This window comes from Hylobates moloch, unplaced genomic scaffold (genome assembly GCF_009828535.3).
Source record: "Hylobates moloch isolate HMO894 unplaced genomic scaffold, HMol_V3 SCAFFOLD_9, whole genome shotgun sequence".
Taxonomy (NCBI): Eukaryota; Metazoa; Chordata; class Mammalia; order Primates; family Hylobatidae; genus Hylobates; species Hylobates moloch.
The window spans coordinates 4,911,001-4,932,264 of NW_026652284.1; positions in this window are offsets into that span (position 1 = coordinate 4,911,001).

Sequence of the window (21,264 nt, forward strand, 5' to 3'; positions counted from 1 at the left end):
ATTCCAAACCACATGGGAAAAAAAAAATTATATATGATAAAACACTTGTATCTAAAATATATAAAGAACTATTGCAACTTAATAATAAGGAAAAAAGACCCAATTTAAAAACAGGTGAATGATTTGAACAGTCACTTAGGAAAATAATATTTATAATATTATTGTATATAATATACAATAACATGTATATATACATAAAATAGAAGTGTAACGTCATAAACAAATGGACAGTAAGTGCAATAAAATGTGTGCAGCACTGTCAGTCATCAGGGAAATGCAAATTAAACCATAGAAAGATGCCACAACACATTCACTAGAAAGGTTAAAATTAAAAATACTTAGAATACTAAGTGCTGGTGAAGATGCGGAGTCCATGGTACTCTCAGACATTGCTAGTTGAAGTGTTAAATATTACAGCCACTTTGAAAAGCACTGTGGAGGTTATCATAAAGTTAAAAATACCCTTATCATTGGACCTAGCAATTACTTCCCCTGACGGTTTTCCAAGAGAAACTAACTCCACAGAAATATGTATATACAAATGTTTATAGCAGCTCTATTAAAAATAGTCTAAAATTTAAAACCACCCAAAGTCTATAAAAGGAAATAGATCATCAAATTGTGGCATATTCATACAGTGAAATATTACTTAGATGAATCTGAAAAGCAAGATGCTAAGCAAAAAAAAAACCCAGTCATACACCGGAAGTCTACATGGTTCTCTTCATGTGAAAGTCTAGAACAGACAAAACAAATCAACAGTGAGAAATTTTTTTGTAAGTATCCATTCTTTCTAATCAGGTACTGGGGTCTCTCTCTTGAGAGTGGCTATAAAATCTAGCCCTGACCAGGAAAGAAGTTAGGTTCAAGTGTGTCAGTCAGGTGACACACAGGAAGCAGCACAAAACATGAAATAACAGAAGCAGTTTATAACTTACAGACTATGAAAAGAAGAGGGTAGCACACCTGGCAGGGCCAATGGGAAGGGGAAGCTGTCTGGGACACTCATGCTCAACCAGTGGATGAGGAGCAAGAGAGTTAGAGAGAGACCTGTAATCCAGAGCCTTTACTGAGGTTGAGGACATTACCTAAGCAGATTTCCCACAGAGTGCTGTAGTTGGTGAGTTTAAAGCAAGCAGGTGTGAGTTCTGTGGGTCACGCTGTACTGAGAGGGAGTCATTGTAGCATATCTGTGAAGTCCCTGTGGGCTTTAGGGAGCAAGAGGGGCAAGTCATATGGGTTGTGTCTTAGCCCATTCTTGCACTGCTATAAAGAAACACCTGAGACTGGATAGTTTATAAGAAAAGAAGTTTAATTGGCTCACAGTTCTACGGGCTGTACAGGAAGTATAGAAGCTTCTGCATCTGGGTATCCTCAGGAAACTTACAATCATGGTGGAAGGTGAACAGGAAGCAAGTGCTTCTTACATGGCTGGAGTAGGAGAATGGCGGTGGTGGTGGTGGTGGTGGTGGGAGGTGGGGAAGTGCCACATACTTTTAAACAACCAGATCTTGTGAGAACTCTATCATGAGAACAGCACTGAGGAGATGGTCCCAAAGCATTGATGAGAATTTCACCCTCATGATCTAATTACCTCCCATCAGTCCCCATCTCCAACACTGGGGACTACAATTCAACATGAGATTTGGGTGAGGACACAGATCTAAACCATATTATTTCACGCCGACCCCTCCAAATCTCGTGTCTTTCTCACATTGCAAAAGTACAATCATGACTTCCCAATAATTCACAATCTTAACTCATTCCAGCATTAACTCAAAAGTCCAAAGTCCAAAGTCTCATCTCAGACAAGGCAAAAGTCTCTTCACCTATGAGCCTGTAAAATCAAAAACAAGTTTGTTTCTTCCAAGATACAATGAAAGTATAGGCATTGGGTAAATACTCCTGTGCCAAAAGAAATAAATCAGCCAGAAAGGGGCTACAGGCCCCAATCAATTCTGAAACCCAGCAGGGCAGTAACTAAACCTTAAAGCTCCAAAATAATCTCCTTTGACCCCATGTCTCACATCCAGGCCACATTGATGCAAAGGGTAAGCTCCCAAGGCCTTGGGCACCTCCACCTCTGTGGCTTTGCAGGATTTAGCCCCTGAAGCTGCCCTCAAGGGCTAGTAGCATTGAGTGCCTATAGCTTTTCCAGGTGCGTGGTGCAAGCTGTTGGTGGCTCTACCATTCTGGGGTCTGGAGGATGGTGGCCCTCTTCTCCCAGTTCCATTAGGCAGTGCCCCAGTGGGGACTCCGTGTGGGGGCTCCAACCCCACATTTCCCCTCTGCACTGCCTTAGCAGAAGTTCTCTGTGAAGGCTCTGCCCCGGCAGCAGGCTTCTGCCTGGACATCCAGGCTTTCCATACATCCTCTGAAATCTAGACAGAGGCTCCCAAGCCTCATCTCTTGCATTCTGCATGCCTGTAGGCTTAACACCACATGGAAACCCCCAAGGCTTATGGCTTGCACCCTCTGAAGCAGTGACCCAAGCTGTACCTGGGCCTCTGAGCCATGGCTGGTGCTGTAGTGGCTGGGACACAGGGAGCAGAGTCCTGAGGCTGCACAGGATGGCAGGGCCCTAGGCCTGACCCACAGAACCAATCTTCCCTCCTACACCTCCAGGACTGTGATGGAGGCGACTGCCGCAAAGTTTTCTGAAATGCCTTTGAGGCCTTTTCCCCATTGTCTTGGCTATTAGCACTTGGTTCCTTTTGACTTATGCAAATTTCTGCAGCCTGCTTCGATTCTTCCCTTGAAAATGGGGTTTTCTTTTCTACCACGTGGGTAGGCTGCAAATTTTTCAAACTTTGACACTCTGCTTCCCCTTTAAATATAAATTTCAGTTTCTGGTCATTTCTTGAACCCAGGACGCAGAGGTTGCTGTGAGCCGAGATCACGCCATTGCACTCCAGCCTGGGCAACAGAGTGAGACAAAAAAGAAAAGAAAAGAGAAAAAGAAGAAAGAAAAGAAAAAAAAAAAAAAAAAAAAAAAAAAAAAAAAAAGAAAGAAAGAAAGAAAGAAAGAAAGAAAGACATAATAGAATTTTGGGGGGATGATGGAAATGTTCTAAACTTAATTGTGGTAGTTACATAATATATACATTTATTTTAAAAACTTCGTCAAACTATACACTTAAATTTAGTGCATTTTCTTGCATATAAATGAATTCTTAATAAAGATGATTTTTAAAAAACAACTCAGTTTGCCCAATTCCTAGGCCCCTTCTGCATCCAGCGGCCCACTGCACCAGCAGCAGCGGCTACTAGTCTAGGCTACCACTGTCTGGTAGTTTGAGCCACTGCTCTCACCACTTCCTATTCGGGGCCACACGGGTGCCCACTCATTGCTGGTGAAGACATTGGTCCCCTTTTCACTGGGTTTCTTAGCAGAAAGATCCTCTCAAGAAAAATACGGATCTGTTCTTCAAGTTCCCATTCCCCCAGCATTCATCTCAGTCTCTCCTAGGAAACATGCTCACAATGCCTCTTTCTTCCCCAGAAGGGGTTCCAAGTGGAATCAGGATGCCTGGGGATATGTGGCTCCAGCCCCAGGTTGAGGGGTGGGTCTCTTGGGCTTTGGGACCCAGGTGTGGCCCCTCAGTTGGGGTCAGGTGCTGGAGACCCTCTCAGGCTTCTTAGTGGGATGGGGTGGGGGTAGGATCATCCACAAACACCAAGGTTTGGCAGAGCAAACGCCTCCTGTTCACAGGAGAACAACCAAGTGGGCTTCCCGGAGAGCAGAACACCCAGCCCCAGCATCCAGGGCTCACCTACCATGTTTGGGACCTTCCCTCCATCCACGCAGGAGGCAGGGGTGATGCCTGTGACCACCATGCTGGACCAGGCATTACCAGACACCACACTCTTTCCTTGCTGGAGTCCCAGTATTTTCTTAGCATAATACCCTTATCATAATTTTTAGATGAAGGCTGAACCATCTCTATCATGAATCAGACCCAGATGGTTACACATGGCTTTAAGATCCCCAAGAGAATGGGGCCGTCCTCCTTCAAGGTTTTCCCATTGCACTTCTCCTGTCTATCCCTCTCAGGTGCCTCCTTCTCTGTAAAGATCTCCTTTCCTGGTTACTCAGGTTATGCGTGGAGCCATCATTTCTTGTGCCCATCAGACACTGGTGCTCCCTCTGGGGCCAGGTAGCTTCCCCCTTTACTTCAGGGATCCCTGATGGAATGCGAATGTGTAGGCGAGTGTGGGGGGCCTGGGGAGCTTTAGGAAAACAGGAGGGAATGATGGAGGAGGAGACAGGGAGGGGACTCCCGGGAGAGAGGTGCCGCTAGAGCTGCTCTCCACCTCCTGCTCTTGTTCTCCACCTCTCAGCCACTGTCCTTCACCAGGGACTCCTTCCAGCCACCGTGCTTGGGCCGCTCAAGCCAGGCGGTCAGAGGAAGCTCAGGTCTGTGTCCCCCCAGCCCGTGTCATGAGGAGCTGTCCTTGCAGGCAAAGCATGGAAGACACTGGCTGGTACCGATTTCTCTCTTTTCCTACAGCATTGCACTCACTATTCAGAGAACACTGGACTCAGAGAGGTTAGGAGATTGGACCAATATCACAAAGCAAGCAACTGCTGAGCAGAGCCTCCCTGCAAAGCCCATGCTGTCTGTGATGATATTGCAATAACCACAAGCCAGCTGAGTGCTCCCGGTGAGACTGAGGCCCTCAGCTGGGACATCCCCACTCCACACCCCCCATACCCCGTGCATGCCCCAATGCGAGGTCACCTGGGAGAATGACAGGGCGACTCTGGGCTGCACCAGAAGCTGCATGTGGGGTTCCTCACTACCAAGAAGAGAAAGGTCAGTTTTCTGGGGACCTCTGTTGCCATCAAAAGCGTTAATGAAATTACTGGCAACAACCCCCTAAAACCATGACCGAAACATAACCACCCAAGGCACATTCAATCCGAATCGTTTCCATGACTCCATAACAAGAGGACACAGCAAGAACACAGCTTCCACTGCCCCCAGCTCTGGGTTCCCCTCATGGTCATCCCCCCTCTTTACTGGTGACACTCACCCTGCTCTCGGGAGCCAGGAAGGAGCCTGCGTGGATTTCCCTTTTAACATTTCTACCTGGCCTGTCTGTCTCAGGTCACCATCCAGCCACCATCAAGTTTCAATTAACTTTTTGCCCCAGATTAGACAGGGAGACTCAGTGAATGAGCACTGACCGCAGATGATGCACGGAGACACTCAGGGCCACTGAGGAGAGCGCTGCCCTGGTTAACTACACTTGCTGATTGCTATTTAATTGCCCAGATGCGTCAGGAAGGCACCACGCTTCCCTCATTTAGTCCTGACATCTGTGAGCAAGATGTAACGGTGAGAGATTCAATCAACAACAAGACATAGAAGTTTCTCCGTTTTCCCAACTTCACCAGCTGAGCCCTGCCTGCTTCCTGCCTCTGGGTCGTCTCTGAAAGGGACTAAGGGATTAAAAAACTAAGAGAGACAAGGGGGCATTTCCACTGTCTCCCAGCTCTGTCATCTCCCTGCATCTCCTAACCACACATGCCAGATCAAGGAGCAACACCCGGGCACCGATGGCAGTAGCTGTTGCTGCTTATCCATGGAGATGCTGAGTTCAAGCTTCTGCACACAGCACCTCACTTTGTTCTTACAGGAGGCTCCAGATGAGGCATTAGGAGTGTCCCTCCTTTACACCTGGGTAAACTGAGGCTCAGAGAGGGGTAGTGACCTCTCCAGGGCCACCCAGCTAGAAACTGGGAGTGTCACAATTTAAACCCAGTCTCCGTGGCTCTGAAGCTCAGATTCTTCCAATAATCTCCTATCCTGCCCCCATCCCATAATGAAAATAAATATTTGGGGCCTTTATACTTATCAGACCTGCACACACATCATCTCATCTAACCTTGTGACAGCCCTGTGACAGGGGTACCATTGCCGTGGACACTTCACAAAGGCAGAGGTTGAGAATTAGACAGGCTACACACACCAGCCCAAAGTCACGCGGCCTGGAGGAGGCAGAGCCAGCATCAGAATCAGGTAAGGGATTCTGAATTCTGCTGAATCTGCAGAGACAGCATGTCTTAGTCACCCACCAGGCCAGCATAGTGTTTAAATACACAGAAGTTTAATGCCCAGGGACTGTCTAATTAACTTACAGAGAATATGGGACTGGACAGAGCTGAGTTCAAGTCTCAGATTCCCCCTTAGATGCAGGTAATTTTAATCTCTCTGGGCCTCGGTGTCATTATTTGTAGGATGGGGACAATTGTACTCACTTAGTGTGAAGATACATTGAGAAAACATGTGTGGAGAATATGTGCACAGTGCCTGGCAAGATACAAACTCAAAAAATATAGCTCATACTTGCTAAGGAAAAAAAAAAAAAAAATCTAGGTTCTATTCAGAAAAAAAAAAAATCCCCAAATCTAAGTCGACCTGTTGCAATATTCAGCTCTCTTGCCATAAATAAAGTGAGCTTGGTTTCGAGACTGTGGTTCAGAAACCATCGTACAAGGCAGTACCCAGAGAGCACATATTTTCCGAAGCTGGCCCAGGGCTTTGGGCAGCCGGGCCTTGGCTCAGAGGTACCAGGTTTCAAGCAGGGCCCTGTGCTGACCTACAGAACTAGGGGTCAGACCCTGCAGGGCTGAGGGCCGAGGGTTGCATGGGGATGCCAGGGTAAACCTAGACTCAGGCTGGAGACCCTCAAGGGAGGCCAAGGCAGCACCCCCTCTTAGGCCAGAAGAGACAAACAGGTCCCCGCAGGCGTGGCAAATGCAGCCTCCGGAGCTTTCTGAGTCTGGATTACATCCCACCCTTGGCAGGAAAAGTCCTAATCCTCTGCCCGGCAGTGGGTTTGTGGCAGTTTACCATCCGAGCAGCCTCCAGCCTGACCATCTCCAGCCTCCTGCCATACCACATCTGAACCTGGAGCAGTCAGGCCGATTTCCAGGCTCCAGGCAGCTGGAAGGAAGCCCTCAAGCTTTCGTCAGGATAGAGAGAGCCCAGGATCCAAGGGAGGCAGCAAACCTAGTGTGGCATCAGCGTCCCCTGGTCACCAACCTGCCCTGCAGGTCCTCATCCTAAAGCATGGATGATGGAATCTTCCAGAATGAACAAGGGGGTCAAATGGGATAATGTACCACCAGTGACCACATGCCCAACAGTAGGGATATGCTTTAATTATTTTGTAATCATGGAATAAAATGCTCTCCAGCACCCAATATAAGTTGGAGGAGAATGTCCATAATAAATATATTTTTACTTTTAGTATTTTTCTATTACGAGATATATCATACATGCAACTAGACTGAATTTTATGTTAATCTCTCCCTTTTTCTCTTGTGGTTTTTCCACATTAAGTGTGTAATCCTAAACAATATGTTCTTTCATTTTCTCAGCTTCCAACTTAATATAAATGGATTATATTTATGTTCTCCTGACTTGCCTTTGCAGACCAATATTGTTTAAGTATTGATATTGGATCTGTGTCTCCACCAGATCTCATGTTGAATTGTAATCCCCAGTGTTGGAGGTGGAGCCTGGTAGGAGGTGATCATGGGGGCAGATTTCTCATGCATGGTTTAGCACGACCCTGCTTGGCACTGTCCTTGCGAGAGTGAGTGAGTTCTCATGAGATCTGGTCTTTTAAAAGTGTGTGGCACCTTGCTCTCTCTTGCTCCTGCTCCAACCATGTAAGAAGCCTGCTCCCACTTCACCTTCCACCATGATTGTAAGTTTCCTGAGGCCTCCCCAGAAGCAGAAGCCACTATGCTTCCCGTACAGCCTGTAGAACCATGAGACAATTAAACCTCTTCTCTTTATAGATTACCCAGCCTCCCGTGTTTCTTTATAGCAATGTGAGAACAGACTAATACAAGTATGCAGTCTAGTTCCATCACCTCTGCACTGGGTGTTCCTGTGTGTTTATGCATCTCGATTTCTTTTGCCATGCTATTGTGGGTGGCATTTAAGTTATTTCCTTTAATTTGTTTTCTATTAAAAATAAGACTGGTGTTAAAGTACATGTATCCTGGAGTTCCTCTGGGGTGACATATGAGGACGTGGAGTTGATGGCTTGTAAAGTATGTGCATCTTCAAATGTATCAGATGGCACATTGTTTTCCAAAGGGCTTGTACCCATCTACACTACCAGCAGCAATAAATGAAGCCTGTTTGTTTCATTGCCTCCTCAATTTCTGGTGTCACTGTCAGACGTATTAGTGAGGGTTCCAGCAGGAAGCAAGTTGTTCCACAAAGAGGCCTTGATGAAGAGACTGCTTCCTAAAACAGCACCAGATTACCAGACAAAAGAGAGGTGATGAGAGATTCTGGTGCCACTCCTGGGGTGAAGGGAGAGGGGAGTGTGGGTATTGCAAGAGACCAGAGGAGGACTTCTCTGTAAAAGCTGCAGAAGTGGAGAGAAGCAGATACACAGGAGGGGACAGGGGAGGACTCTGAGCTCTCTCTTCCCACTGCATAATCTGTGCTAATCAGAACCCAGCAGGCATGAGACCCAGGTAACTTAGCCCATGGAGGGTAGTGTAAAGCACACAGAGTGGGGAAGGGAAGCTTGGGGGACAGAGAACTGCCAGTCCATCAGATGTTTATGTTTGTACCTACGTGTTGGGGATGAGATGCTTTCTTGTTTTTATTTTAATTTGCATTTCCACAGTTACTAGTAAGAGTGGGCATCTTTTCATAGATTTTATTGGAGATTCATAACTCTCTCTATGAAATGCCCACTTGTGTCATTTGCCCACTTATTGACTTGCAGGATATCTTTGTGTCTTCTAGATACAATTATTTATGAGTTTCATGAGCAGTAAACAACTTCTCCAGTTGGTGGTGTGTCTTTTGCCCTCCTTATGGTGTCTTTAGATATACAGAAGTATTTAAATATTGTCCACTGTATCAATGTTTGCCTTTATGATTTATTTTATGGTATGTATGTGGGTGTGGGTGTGGGTTTGTTAAGTGTGTGGTTTCTCCTAAGCCTTGTTTAGGAAACCAGTCCCTCCCTGAAGTCATACGTTCATACCTTCTATGTGCTCTTCTAAAAGTATTTAAGTTTTGCTTTTCATTTGAAGTGCTTGATCCAACATCATCAATGAATGTCACAAGAGAGGGGAGCATGTAATTTTATTGTTCCACAAGTGTAATTATTTCAACATTATTGATTGATTGATTACCCTTCCTTGTCTTATCCATAAATATGCAATATATCTAAATTTAAGTATTTTAAAGATGTCTTCAACAAAGTTTTATAACATTCAGTACAAATACCTTGCATATCTTTCATTAGATTTATTCTTAGTCTACTTTTATTGTCATTGCTCTTTGTAAATTGTATCTAAGTTAACTGTTAAGTTGATCATTGCTGTTGTATAGAAGTACAATTAACTTGTATATTGTCTTATGTCTAATAACATTACATAAAGTCATATAAGATCAATATAACCTTTAGTAAAGCTTAATAACTTTACTCAACTCTCTACTTATTTGTATAGATTGTCCCTAGATTCTTTTGAATTTTTCTAAGACAGGCATATTATTCGCACATAATGACAGTTTTATTCCTTCCTTCTGATTTATATATCTTTTATTAATTTTCTTGTCTTATTGCACTGTTTAGGTCCTCCAATACAATGTTAAACAGCAGTGGCTTGAAGAAAATACTTTAAATATTTTGCCATTGAGTATGACATTTGCTACAGGCTTTTAGAATCTAAATGGCTGTTTTAAAGTTTGAGTAAGAAAAGTTTCTGTCATAAATGAACATTGATTAAAGCAAAGCTTTCTCTTTTTCTATTTACCTGATCATAGCTTTTTGTCCATTAAGCTGTTAATGTGGAAGAAATAAATTTAGATATTTTCTATTTTTGCTTTCTGGAATAAAACCAACTTAGTAACAACAGGTTATCTGTTTTATACCTTGCTGTTGTATTTGGCTAACATATTTTTGAGATTTGGGTGTCCATGTTAATGTTTGAGATTAGCCCATAATTTCCCTTTCTCAAATTTGTTTTGATATCAAAATTATATACTTCTTATACATTGATTTTGTAAAACTATTCTCTGAAAAAAAATGTGCAGGAATAATATTGTCTATTCCTTGAATAGTAAAACCTGAATGTAAAACTCACTGGTACTAGTGTATTCTTTACAGGAATATTTTAAACTAAATTCAATTTCTGTAACAGTCATAGGAATATTCAGATTTCTCTCCAGTCAGTTTTAGTACTTTATACTTTCCAAAGATTTTGTCCATTTTGTCTAAGTTTTCAAATTCACTGGTTTAAAATTGTTCACAGTGTTCTCTTATGATCTTCTGTGCCTATGCTGTATCTAACCTTTCCATGATATGGTATGGAAGAAAGTGAGTCAAAACGTAGCCTATAAAATACCAAGTTACACAGTAGAAGTGTAAGGCTGTTTATTGCCATGTAATTATTTTTGAATTATTAATGATATTTGTTTCCTTCTTTATCCTTGTGTACATTTTTTTTAATTTTCTAAAATAAATGTGTATTGCTTTTAAAATCAGGGAAGAGACATACATATCATTTGATTCCAAAAAAGATAAAAATATCTCAGAAAAATAAAGCTGAGACTATTATTAAACAGCATTTGCTCAGCCTTCCTCTCTGTCTGTTTTTAACTCTCCACCACAGACCATGCCTGTCCTCTGGGCATTTTTCTTCCTTCTCTAATCCAAACTCTCCCATTGGCAGTCCCATTCTCCTGGCCTCCCTGAATGACCCACAGAAAGTTCACATTGAACAAACGAACAACTTCCTTCTCCTTCCCTGCCTATGAGGCAGGCTCCTTCCCTCCCCTTCATGAAATCTCCAGGGAGCTCCAGACCTGGCCTGTTCATTCTCAGAAAACAAAAAGTCTTCCGGTCACATTTGGTCACAAAAAACCTGTCAATTCAGAAATTAAAATGTCCAGTGTGATTTCCTAGTCAAAACTCCAAACATCATTTATGTTAAGGACGTCCACCCTGCCATTAGACGAGCTTGAGGCTAGAGGGCGGAGCAGAAGGAGGGGCATGGCAGCCTCTTTGGGCACCGCCCCATCCCCCGAGTCCTGGCTGTGCCTTTAGACCTAACACTCCTCTAATTGGAGCAGAGACTTGGATGACACCAATGCCCCCAAGCGTTGATATCCTCTGGCCGTGAATAGCCTCCAAAATGATACAGAACAGCTGGGATCCCTGCTAAGCCCCACCCTTAAGCCTGGACCCACAGCCCTAAGTCAAAACAGCTGACCCCATTTTTCCACCCAAATGTTGCCTTTTTGGCCTGCCCTCCCACCCACATCCTGTGCCCATAAAAGACTTCAGCTGGCAGAGCAACAGCAGCGGCTGAGCTGTGAGCCAAGACGCAACCGAGCATCGGAGACCATGGATAGACATGGCTACTTCAGACAGTGTGGCTTCGGAGAGGGGCCCAGCCAGAGACCGCCAGGCTTCAGGGAAAGCTCACCTTCCCATCCCCTTTCCAGCCTCCCTTTCTGCTGAGAGCCACCCACCACTCAATCAAGTCTTCCCCATGCATCAGCTTCCAAACAGCTCATGTGACCTGATTGTTCCTGGACGCCAGACAAGAACTCGGGTGCCAAGAGGGCAGGGGCTGCCACCCTGACCCTCCATTGAGCTGATTGGCATTGGCCATCCCCGGACAGTAGAGCTGAAAGAGCACTGGTTGTAACATGCTTGGACACTGCTGTGGGGCCCACACAGAGCCTGCTGCAGCCAGAGAGGAGTAACTGGCCAGTTCCAGCGTTCATTTGCTCCAGTTCCCACACTCACTCGCTCGCATGCTCCCTACTGCGAGGAGAAGCCAGCATCCGGCTGAGTGAAACAAGCCACTCCATTCCCCCCGACAAAGAGGATCGAGGGAACTATCCCATCTCAGGATCATCAGAACCAGTGCCCACTATTGGGATATACTGTGGGTCCTTCGTGTGCCATCAGGGGAACAGGTACTAATGTGATTCATGGAATTTACATAGTTCAGAAAATGTATTTTCCTCTCTCTGGCCACTTCATTTTCTCCTCCATCCCTGAGAATCTGACTGTCCACCCCATCTTCAGCTTTCCCTGCATCTCCAGGAAAATGTCTTGGGCAGTGATATGGTTTGAATCTGTGTCCCCACTCAAATCTCATGTCAAATTGTAATCTCCAATGTTGGGGGTGGGGCCTGGTGGGAGGTGATTAGATCATGGGGGTGGATTTTCCCCTTTGCTGCTGTTCTCATGATAGAGTTCTCATGAGATCTGGTTGTTTAAAAGTGTGTGACACCTCCCCCCCCATTCCAGCTAAGTAAGACATGCCTGCTTCCCCTTCCCCTTCTGCCATGATTGTAAGTTTCCTGAGGCTTCCCCAGGAGCCAAGCAGATTCCAGCATCATGCTTTCCATACAGCCTGCAGAACTGTGAGCCAATTAGACCTCTTTTCTTTATAAATTACCCAGTTTCTGGTATTTTTTTATAGCAGTGCCAAAACGGACTAATACAGGTGACATTTTCAGCATCTCCAGCCCGGCTCTCTCTGCAGTGTCTGCATGGAGTCTTGGAGAAATACTGACATGTCCATTCCCAGGTTGTGGTAGTTGGTGTTGTGGTGGCCCTCCTGCCTCTAAGGTCCAGGGCACTTGCCAAGCTCTTTAAGTGGTCTTCTTGAAGCCCCCTCACTACATGCAAACTGAGGACTAAGAGCCCGGCTACCCCCACTTCCTGGGGTTTAACAGCACTGACAACTTTTGGGTATCTTTACACATTAAAAACTCAACTTGTCCAAAATGAAGCCCCTATCTTTGCTGACAAATACCAGCTCTATGCATAGCCTGCCCCTTCTCAATTGACCATGTGCCTTCTCACTCGGGGTAGGTTTTTTTGTTTGTTTTTTGTTTTTGTTTTTGTTTTTTTGAGACAGTCTTGCTCTGTCACCTAGGCTGGAGTGCAGTGGCGTGATCTCAACTCACTGCAACCTCCACCTCCTGGATTCAAGTGATTCTCCCGCCTCAGCCTCCCAAGTAGCTGGGATTACAGGCACCCGCCACCACACCTAGCTAATTTTTGTATTTTTAGTAGAGATGGGGTTTCTGCATGTTGGCCAGGCTGGTCTTGAACTCCTGACCTCAAGCGACACCCCCACCTCAGCCTCCCAAAGTGCTGGTATTACAGGTGTGAGCCACCATGCCCCGCCTTGAGTAGGTTTTGGAGTTGAAGGGGTGGCCTGCCCCTCCACACCTGTGGGTATATCTCGTCAAGCGGGACGAGAGACTGAGAAAAGAAATAAGACACAGAGACAAAGTATAGAGAAAGAAAAGTGGGCCCAGGGGACTGGCACTCAGCATACCAAGGACCTGCACTGGCACCGGTCTCTGAGTTCTCTCAGCTTTTCTTGATTGTTATTTTCACTATCTCAGCAAGAAGAAGGCAGTAGGAGAGCAGGGTGATAATAGGGAGAAGGTCAGCAAGAAAACATGTGAGCGAGAGAATCTATGTCATAATTAAGTTCAAGGGGAGGTATTATGCCTGGATGTGCACGTAGGCCAGATTTATGTTTCTCTCCACCCAAACATCTCAGTGGAGTAAAGAATAACAAAGCAGCATTGCTGCCAACATGTCTCGCCTCCCGCCATAGGGCAGTTTTTCTCCCCCCTCAGAATTGAACAAATGTATAATCGCGTTTCATACTGAGACATTCAGTTCCCAGGGGCAGGCAGGAGACTGTGGCCTTCCTCTATCTCAACTGCAAGAGGCTTTCCTCTTTTACCAATCCACCTCAGCACAGACCCTTTACGGGTGTCGGGCTGGGGTACGATCAGGTCTTTCTCATCCCACGAGGCTATATTTCAGACTATCACGTGGGGAGAAACCTTGGACAACACCTGGCTTTCCAGGGCAGAGGTCCCTGCGGCTTTTCGCAGTGCATTGTGCCCCTGGTTTATTGAGGCTAGAAAATGGTGATGACTTTTACCAAGCATACTGCTTGTAAACATTTTGTTAACAAGGCACGTCCTGCACAGCCCTAGATACCTTAAACCTTCATTCCATACAACACATGTTTTTGTGAGCTCAAAGTCGGGGCAAAGTTACAAATTAACAGCATCTCAGCAAAGCAATTGTTCAAGGAACAGGTCAAAATGGAATTTCTCATGTCTTCCCTTTCTACATAGACACAGTAACAGTCTGATCTCTCTTTCTTTTCCCTACATGGAGTCATCCTTGACCCCTCTCTGTGCCTCACAATCTCACTTGCTAGGAACCCAAGCTTCAGACCATGTCTGGAATCTCCCCACGCCTCTCCTATCCGTGGCTGCCACCTGGCCCAGGCCACCTGGACTCTCAGATGTTGACTGGGCTCCATGTTTCTGTCTTTCCTGCAACTATTCACGCACAGTGCTCAGGGTCCCCAGTGCCAGCTCTTCAGGGCTCTCTGACTCAAGCCTGATAATGGTTCCCCATTGCATTACGCAGGGGAAAAGCCAGGACCTGCCATGGCTCCCAAGCTCTCCTTGTGTGACCCCCTCCCCAAGAGCTTTTCTGTCCTCACTTTCCTCTGCTCCACCTGTGGCAGTCCCACTGACTCCCCGGCCTCCCTTGACTTTGCCAGGCCTACTCCCAGCTGGGGGCATTTGCATGTGATGCTCTCAGCCTGGAGCAGCCTTGCTCAAACAACTACAGGGCCAGTTTTCTCACTTCCTTTGTGTCTTCCTGGAATCATCACCTTCTCAGAAACTTGCTTCCTTGTCCTCGTGCACACACACGTGCACACACACCAGCCCTCCCTAACTCTTCTACCCCAGCCCTTACTGCATCCTCACACACGAGGCCATCTGCCTTCCCATCATGCTCATCATTAATTATCATCCTCTCCCTCTGTGGAATGTGGGTCCCAGGAGGCCGGGACCTTTGTCTGCTCTTCTCACAAATTAATTCCTGGTACACACAATGCCTGGCTCATGGCAGACACCCCACTCATGTTGGAATCAATGACCTCTGCCCAGAGAAGGCTTTGGAGTTCCTATCAGCAAAGGGCTGAATACAGGTCCTCAGGGCCTCCCCTGCCTGTCCACCCACTTTGTGATGTGGCCATGTTTGGCAGCACCATTGCAGTTTGGGGCCTCCACTAAACTCAGCCAGGAAGAGTCTCTGGGATGGGGGGATGCTGGCTGTGGATGCTGCTCTCGTACAGAAGCAAAGCCATGCACCAGCCAGGAAGCTGAGGCTGAGGAGTGGCAGCTACCACCGGGGCAGAAGTTGCAGATGAAGCCCCTCTGTTGGTCTTCCTCCTTTTTCCTCCAGGTTCCTTGTCTTCTTCCCCACCTCTGTCCCCATGCACAGGGGCATTGCCTTCCAACACAGTCTTGTAGAGAGCCACACCAGGGCTCCAGCTTCAAAAATACCTCTGGGCTCAGGAGATCTTAGCCCCGAGAGAGGAGGAGTTTGGAAGTTTTACACCACTTACCTGCAGTTCTGGGGCCTCTGCCCGGCATCTCTTCCCCAGATTGGAAGAAGATGCACCACTCCCCTTCCAGGCTTAACCAAGTCATCAAACTTGTTGATAGAAAGCCGACTCCCACCCAGGCTGATTCAAGGCTTGCTTGACGAGTCGCTACTTCTTGGAAATAAATCTCAGTGATGGATCTGCAGCAGGGCTGGGCATGCCTTCCTGAGAAACATTGGCTCAGATGTCGTTTATCCAAGTCCCTTTAATCTCCAGCCCCAAACTGCCTCTCGCACCTGCTTCTGACCAATGCAGGGTCATCAATGCCATCACCCAGTGGTCACCCCCAAGGCTTCCAGGTGGGACAGAGCCTATGTCCAGGCAGGAGAATGAGCTCCTGGAGCCCCAGACCCTGAACAGTCAAGGATGTTTCAGGAACTGTCCAATCTCTCCAGAGGGAAATCACAGCCTTTGTCTTACCTTTGCTGAGTCAATCAGGAGAAAGGATCCCACCCTAAGGCTTTCCCACCTCTTCCTGGAGCTCCTAACCCAGAGGAGGCCCTGCTAGGCTGGGGAGTGAGGAATGAGGGGGGCTTGAAGCCACTGGGGAGAAAGGAGCCATGAAGAGCAGAGCAAGGGAGCTGTGCAAAGAAGAGCTCACAGTCCACCGCCTTGGTCTGAATCCCAGCTGCACCGCTCCTGCTGGGCGACCCCCTTCCCAATCTGCAGTTTTCTCATCTATTCAATGGGATAACACAATACCTAGCTTATAAGGCTGTTGTGAGAAATAATTAAGATACTCCATCTGAACAAATTAAGGTCTACTGGTGGCAAAATATGATATCTGATTCTGGCCAACATGAGCACCTATGGGAAGACACAGAGTCACTCATCCTCATAAAATGAGATGAAAAAGAGAAGCATGAGATTTCAGAAAGTACGGGGACCAGATGGGCTCCAGGCACCTGCACCGCAGAAACGGTCGGTCTCCTGAGGGCATCCACAAATATCTTCCATTTCTATGCAAATCACATTTCTAGGAAGTCGATTTTCTGATCCTGGGTCACATGTGTAGCCCTGTACAGGTGAGGGAGGAGCTTCTTGATTGACAGATCCACCAGCCTGCATGCAAGTCCAGTGGAATTGTCCCCCAAAGCAAAGTTAAATTTACTGGAACTTAGGGGAATGGATGCTTGGGGGGAAATGGAGGCAGCACCTGTCCCTCTCAGAGGTGAAGCTCTTTCCATGGTGACCAGAGCTTTGTGAGCAGTCGACGCAGGTGAGCAATTCTTATTGCACATGCCAAGCTTTTAAGCCAGGCTTTGGCAAAACAAGGCAGATAGACTGGGGGAGAGGGAAGGGTCAGGGTATGAGCCATCCCTGTGTTCAGCAGCAAATCTACCAAGAAACTTTGAACAACTGCCCACATCACCCCTGAGAGGCGAGACCAACAGACCAGCATCCTAATTCTGTCTTCCCACCGTGCACCCCTCTGACTTCTCAGAGCTTCTTTGCATCACTGTTTCCTGTGATTCTCTTCCATTCCCTCCCTTCCACTGCTCCTGCACCCATGGAGATAGCCCAGAATCTCAGTCAGTCCAGGCCAGGAGCTGTTACCCCATCTATGTATGAGAAAGTCCAAAGCCTCATGTCTGGCACAGAGAAAATACTCAACAAATGGTTTGGGCTTTTCTTGCTGTGCAAAGTAAGACTTTGAAGAATAAGTGACTTGCATTAAGAAGCAAAGCAAGATGATTCCGGGTGGGCGCAGTGAGGGGGCGGGAGTAGACAACCTTGAATCCTGACTTGGTAAAACTGCCCATTCCCCCCAACTGTCACTCTAGTTCTTGCCCTAATTTTTTGAGCCAGTCAAGTGGGCTGTAGGGTTAGGAGCTGTATTAGGCCATTCTTGCATTGCTATAAAGAAATACCTCAGACTGGGTATTTAAGAAAAGAGGTTTAATTGGCTCGCTGTTCTGCAGGCTGTACAGGGAGTATAGTGGCGTCTGCTCCTAGGGAGAGCTCAGGAAGTTTCCAATCATGGCAGAAGATAAAGGGGGAGCAGGCAGGTCATATGGTGAGAACAGGGGCAAGAGAGAGAGCTGGGGAGAAAATCAGGGGAGAGGAGGTGCCACACACTTTTAAATGACCAGATCTTGTGAGAACTCACTATCATGAAGACAGCATCAAGCCATGAGGGGTCCGCCCCCATGACCAGACACCTCCTACCAGGCCACACCTCCAGCACTGGGGGTTACAAGTCAACATGAGATTTGGGCAGGAACAAATATTCAAACTATATCATTCTACCTCTGGCCCTTCTCAAATATCATGTCCTTCTCCCCTTGCAAAATACAATCATTCCTTCTCAACAGTCCCCCAAAGTCTTAACTCATTTCAGCATTAACTCAAAAGCCCAAAGTCCAAAGTCTCATTTGAGACATGGCAAGTCCCTTCCACCTATGAGCCTGTAAAACCAAAAACAAGTTATTTGCTCCCAAGATACAAGGGGGGTTTAGACATTAGGTAAACATTCCTGCTCCAAAAGGGAGAAATTGGCCAAAACTAAGAGTAGCAGGCCTCAGGCAAGTCGGAAACCCAGCAGGACAGTCTTAAACCTTAAAACTCCAAAATTAGCTCCTTTGACCGCATGTCCCACATCCAGGGCACACTGGTGCAAGGGATGGGTTCCCAAGGCCTTGGGCAGCTCCACCTGTGTGACTTTGCAAAGTGCAGCCCCCCACCCAACTACTTTCACAGGATGGCATTGAGTGCCTGCCGCTTTTCCAGGCACAGGGTGCAAGCTGTCGGTGGCTCTACCATTCTTAGGTCTAGAGGATGGTGGCTCCCTTCTCACAGTTCCACTAGGCAGTGCCCCATTGGACACTCTGTGTGGGGGCTCCAATCCCACATTTCCCCTTCGGTACTGCCCTAGTAGAGGTTCTTTGTGAGGGCTCTGCCCCTGCAGCAGGCTTCTGCCTGGCTAGCCAGGCTTTCTCAGCAGAAAAGTAGAGTTGTCACCCCTGGGGCCATTTGCTGCCTGAAGCCTATGCTCTGTCTGTGTGTGTGTGTGTGTGTGGTGGGGGTGGGGGGGAGTGTATGTATGTGTGTGTGTTTCTGTCTGTCTCCCTCTCTCATCTCGCTCTCTGTCTCGCTCTCTGTCTCGCTGTCTGTCTCTCTGTCTCTCTCTGTCTCCCTCTTCAATCTCTCTCTGGCTCTCTCTCCCCACTCCTGTCTCACTCATCTCTCTCTGTCTGTCTTCCCTTCTAATCTCTCTCTCTGTCTCCCTCTCCCCCCCTCCTGTCTCTCTGTCTCTCTCTGTCTGTCTCTCTCTCTCTGTCTCTCTCTTTGTCTCTCTCTTCTCCTTGCTTTTCTTCTCCTCTCCTCTTCTCTCCTTTCTCCCCTTTCTGGCTTTCCATCTCTCTATTTTTCTCTCACCCTCTCTCTCCCCCTCCCACTGTCTCCACTCTGTCTCTCTCTTTCTCCCCTTCTATTTATCTCTCTTTTCCTCCCTTCCTCCCACTCATCAACATTCATGCCACACAGCAACCCAAGTTTGCCCCCGGATTTAGCAAAGGGAAAACCTTTAGAAAAAGCAAAATGAGGCCTGCCAGCAGAACCTGAGCCATTTAGGTGACTCTTACACTCCCATTAGCACATAATGGAAGAAACAGAACATCCCCCGGATCCAGGAGGGTCATGGCAACATCAGGTCAGATTTGCTTTCAAGGGAAGAGAAAATCTCATGGAACTCAAGGTTGGAAGCTAGGTTGTTTTTGGTAGAGTTGATGCTGCAGAAGAACAAACGTCCCCTTCCTGGTGCCTGCTGAAGTATCCCTTAGGATTTTACCTCAGTGGGAGGGCTGCTTGAAATCCATTCATCTCCTCTATATTAGTCTGTTCTCATGCTGTTAATAAAGACATATCCGAGACTGAGTAATTTATAAAGGAAAGTGGTTTAATTGACTCACAGCTCTGCATGGCTGGAGAGGCCTCAGGAAACTTACAATCATGGTGGAAGGTGAAGGGGAAGTGTATTCGTCCGTTTTCATGCTGCTGACAAAGACATGCCTGAGACTAAGAAGAAAAAGAGGTTGAATTGGACTTAACAGTTCCACATGGCTGGGGAGGCCTCAGAAACATGGCGGGAGGTGAAAGGCACTTCTTACATGGCAGCAGCAAGAGAAAATGAGGAAGAAGCCAAAGTGGAAAGCCCTGATAAGCCCATCAGATCTCATAAGACTTAGTCACTATCACAAGAAGAGCATGAGAAAGACCAGCCCCATAATTCAATTACCTCCCCCTGGGTCCCTCCCAGGCTCCCTTGCTCATTCTGCTTTCCAGATCTAGACTTTAATTTATTCATCTATGTATTGAAACCAGTTTACAAATCAAGTAGGCTTTACCGGGCAGCCCTTCGATTTTCATTCCAAGAAACTCATGATCAATTAACAGCACCAAAGACCTCAATTAGCAAGCTGATCGTTATTCTTAATGTATGGTCACTCCCTCACTTTCTCTGGCTGTTAAGAGTGGCCACCCAGCCTCTGTTTCTCTGGGGTTCCTTTCTGAGTTCTGGGAATTCTGGGAGATACAATTCAAGTTGAGATTTGGGTGAGCGCACAGCCAAACCATATCAGGAAGCAAGGCACCTTCTTCACAAGGTGGCAGGAGGAGGTGCTGAGCGACGGGGGAAGAGCCCCTTATAAAACTATCAGATCTCATGAGAACCCACTCGCTACATGAGAACAGCATGGGGGAAACGGCCCTCATGATTCAATTACCTCCACTTGGTCTATTCCTTGATACGTGGCAATTACGGAGATTATAGGGATTACAATTCAAGGTGAGGTTTGGGTGGGGACACAAAGCCTAACCATATCATCCCCTTTTAGGAGTTAGGCAAGATCTCAGCTGCTAGACTCAGACCACCTGGGCTTAAATTCCAGCCTTATTAGCTGTGGGACCTTGGGCTGTCTATTAAATGTCCTAAGCCTCCATTTTCTCATTTGTAAAGTGGGAATGATAATAGTGCCTCCCTTGGAGACACGTTATAAGGATTAAATGAAATAATGAGTGTACAGTGTCAGCTCTCACCAAATACTGGCTCTCACGGCGATGGTGGGAGTTATGGGTGGATGTGATGAGCGTCACCTTGATGGCCTCCTTCAGGTCTCTGGTTGTCATGCCCCACCCCACCCCCACCCCACCGAAGGCTTCCCAGATGCACTTGCTTTTGCCTTGCTACTTGGATGTGAAGATGAAAGCTGGGGCTCTCACACTAGTCCACCCTTGCCTTAGAGCCCAGATTCCATGGCTGTTCGTGATTCCTCTGTCAACATGAGCCATAAGGAGATCCCATCTCTTGCTGAGGATACCAAGTGTTCATCCTGGAGCTGGGGAAATTACCAGTAAGTGGACTCGGAATTGAGCGTACAGAGGGGCTAAAAGATCTCACCATGTCACCACACCCCCACTTGACTCCATTTCAACTAGGGGACCATGGGGATGTGTGAGCCCAGAGCCAGTGCCCAAGAGTCCACATTGCAGGCACTTCCCCTTCCTCTGTGCATAGTAAAGCTATGAACAGCATGGATCCTTTGGGAAAGGCTGGGGGAAAGGTCCCTACTGTGCACCTAGGGCTCCTTCCCTGTGCCTTCCCGGACCCCAGATCACCCTTCAGAGGGCTTTGAGTCTGAGAACTAACTCAGGTGTGGAAATTCTCAGGGCTCATGACTCTACCATGGAATTTTACAGTCATGATTCTGTTTTTGAGATCTAGACGTTAATTTATTCATTTATGTATTGATATC